Source organism: Zea mays, chromosome 4 (assembly GCF_902167145.1).
Source record: "Zea mays cultivar B73 chromosome 4, Zm-B73-REFERENCE-NAM-5.0, whole genome shotgun sequence".
Classification (NCBI taxonomy): Eukaryota; Viridiplantae; Streptophyta; class Magnoliopsida; order Poales; family Poaceae; genus Zea; species Zea mays.
This window is the reverse complement of record NC_050099.1, coordinates 101,522,332-101,525,741: the sequence shown is the minus strand read 5'-3', so window position 1 is coordinate 101,525,741 and position 3,410 is coordinate 101,522,332. Positions and strand designations below refer to the sequence as shown.

The 3,410-nt window shown below is 43.3% G+C and overlaps 1 long non-coding RNA gene across 1 annotated transcript; it reads right to left on the bottom strand.

Moving 5' to 3' along the window:
• Positions 1 to 743: 743 nt before the first annotated feature.
• On the bottom strand, positions 744 to 2,682 carry LOC111591310 (uncharacterized). Its single transcript, XR_002750475.2, has 3 exons — positions 2,451 to 2,682; positions 2,253 to 2,354; positions 744 to 1,196 (listed from the first exon to the last, which is right to left on the bottom strand). It is a non-coding gene; the product is annotated as an uncharacterized lncRNA (long non-coding RNA).
• Positions 2,683 to 3,410: the final 728 nt, after the last annotated feature.

Genomic DNA, 3,410 nt, shown 5'->3' with positions numbered 1-3,410 from the left:
ACAACAACATGGGTTCGAAAACCCTGAGTACAGAGTGTACTTTCGCAAGTCTCACCCGACTAAGGAAAAATGACTCTCAAGGATATGCTGGTTAAATAGGAATCAAGGAAAGGCTTGAGCAAGAATCAACTTAGATAATTTTATAGAAATAGCTTACTAAAGTGAGTCCTTACTTTCAATATTTTAACGCTAGATTAAATATTAATAGACTCTGGTTGCATCTAGTCTAATTTCACCATATCATAAGTACAACATCATTTATATTCATAATGTTTACATCCTGACCAAGGTTGCAGGTCAGAGATCAAGTCTCCACTATCCAGGGATATAACTGCGATTCAAATCGATTTACTCAGATGAGGATCTCTAACCACACAACATATGTTTCTCGTAAACCTTGCATATGTCTACCATTCCCATGGATCGTCCACTGCATGAACATGTCCGCACCACCCGAGAGCACACCACCCCTTTTAGGCGGTCCTTTGCCAGGAGGGTACGTGCCACTCTCGCCATCTCTCCACTCCCAGTGCGCGATTGTATTTTCATGTATGGAATAGCCGGGTTCAAGCTTACCCTATCCCATATTCTGGGCATGTAGCCAGTTAAGATAGTCCTTGATCATACAGGCCTACATACGCATCCAATCCTTAATTAACCTAGGTGGAGCATCACCTGTTCCTAGCCCAAGTCTCGAGTTAAGTACTTCCATCCTTAGGATTGTTTTGTGTTCCTAAGGATGAAAAGAGCAGTATAGGGAACTTTGCAGTAAGATCCCACCATGCTCCCAATGAAAATATTCTTGCAAGTAGAAGCCATCCTTCGTCAGGATAACCCATGAGCTAGGCATTATTGCAAAACACAACCTCTATCCATAAGATTTAAGCAGGGCTAAGCATTTTTGTAAACAATATTTGATACTTCCAAAGAAGTATCTATAACAGGAATGGATATCAAGGTAGTCAATGCATCAAATAGTTTCCAAGCAATTCCTGTAAACTTAGTGCACATTTCACTAGACTTAAGTGTATAAAAAGTCTTTTAAAAATACAAGGAAGAGGTAAATGCACCGGGGCTTGCCTTTGTTGCAGTGAAGAGGTCTAGATCCTTCTACCCAACCTTTAGTTAGATAGCTCTATCCACTTGATGAGCAGGCACTGGATAGACTTCTTAAAATACCACCTCGTCTAGGTGTTCTACAAGTCAATTACATGTATATGATTGCTTGCTATGGTATGGAAATGCACTTCATAAACAAGGTAACAAACAACCCATCATGAGTATACTTATCTACAAAGTGCAGAAAACTTGCCAAAACATTAGAGGTCTACCAAGGTATCTTTAAAACTACCAATCACCAGGGAACCAATTCATCTAATACTTCACCGATCTCTCAAAACTTCATAATCAACTTCATCTTTTCACTAAGGTACTTGGTGTTCTTAATCTCAAGGGTGAAATCCCTTTTTCCTTTTTGGACAAGAATTAGCTTACTTAGTAAAACATTTTCAAACAACTTCAAACTTGAACCCAAGGCTCAACTAGTCAATACAAGGTTGCCCAAAAATTGCATAATTTTTGGAACACAACTTTTATTTATAAAAATCAAATAGTCCTTCTAAGAGCATCTGTTATTTCCCTAAAATTTGGCATCTAGTGTAAAAATCCTAAATTTATTTTTACTACAAAGTACATGATTTTACACACCTCATAAAATTAGTTTCACAATTTTATCATTTTTGTACAAATTTTTGGCCTAATTTACAAGCTCTCAGCTAAATAAATAAAGAAAAACCATTTCTTTATGGGCTGGAACTGGCCCACTGCGGCCCAGCACTGGGCAGAGTCGGTCTGTAGCCGAGAGCCCGCGTCAGCGCTGGCGCTTTTGTGCTAAGGATCCCCGCGCTTTGAACAATCCAACTCGAGTCCAAGTCACTATCACGTTGTTTCACTGACATACTCATTTAAACCCTTCGATTTCTTTCCTTTCCCACTTACAGATCCCCGACTTCACTGTGCCCAACTCTGGCGAGGCGGCAACTGAACGGCTGCCATGGTGCAACTCCGTCGATGGCGAGGACCTTTACAAAGTCCTCAAACAATGGTGACCACGGCTAAGGGTTGAATCGACCTATGGAGATCCTAAAACCGAGCTATCGATGGCGGAGGCAAACGCAGCTCGACAAGTCCGATCTCGCGAACACCGTACGGTAGAGCTCCAACCAAGCATTCAGAGAGAAATAGGGACTCACCAACACCTCGGTGCTCGCGTGAAGACAGTCGGGGAAAGCGCCATATGACTGGTCAATAGAGAGGTTGTTCACGGCGCCGCACCGCGACGTCACAAGCACGTTCTACACAATAGACCATGGTAGCGTTAGAGCGGCCAACGCAGCAAGATTCACTGACCGAAGGAGAGATTGGAACAAGCATCATGCAGGCATACAAACCTTTGAAGCGTTCTAGCCACGATGAGGGGGGAAATCGGCTGTGATGGTCACCAAGCCGAGCAGATGGCACACAGCATAGGAGCAAATCAGGTTTGGGGTTTTTGGGAGGGAGGTTACCCAGGCTGAACACTACCACTCCACTCATACGATGACCACGAGTTAGAGCTCAAGGGCAGGGGAAAGACTTCACACAACCAAGCCCTAGTGCAACTGATCAAGGGCAGACAACTCTAAGTTCAGCCCATATGTGGTGGAGAGTATTTTCTATGGTGCCAGCACTGCATGGCCTCCACGCGTGGCTCTCATGCCTAGGCACCACACCAGCCACAAGCGCAGCCAAACCTTGAACCTGGGCTGGTTCACGTGGACAAGGCAAGTAGATAACTTGCATTTGTTAATAGGTACACAACAGTCCAAAATTGATATTTCTAAAGGGAGAAACCCCAAGATCTTTAGCCATTCGCTCCAGCCTTACCCCATCTCGAGTATAATAGTGGAGTACATCAAAGAGAAAAAGATCTCCTTCAGTTTAAAATGGCTAACTCTGAATTCCCTTCGTCCATTACTGCAGACAGCAAACAAATTGGATAAGGATTCTGCTGCCCACTGCCCACAAAACAACTAGTATTTGATATTTTTCCATAGAAAGTGGGGCCTCTAGCACTTGAGCTACGCACGAGATCCTTATCTCCATCAAAATTCACATGCGACACCAGCAGGGAGGGGGTAATCTTCTTTAGGTTCCCAGAAGCAGCATAGGTCGACTGAAACAGCCATCACTATCCCATTTACCCACCTACATCTATAGCCCCTTTTATCTCACACTTTCACATAGCAGCAGACCAAACCTTCTTAACCAAAGTTATTCTCTAAACATAATTCTATCAGGTTGCTTCAACAATCCCAGGTCAAAATTACCCATAACAGAAACTGCATGGGCTCAAAATGAACCCAGCTCCC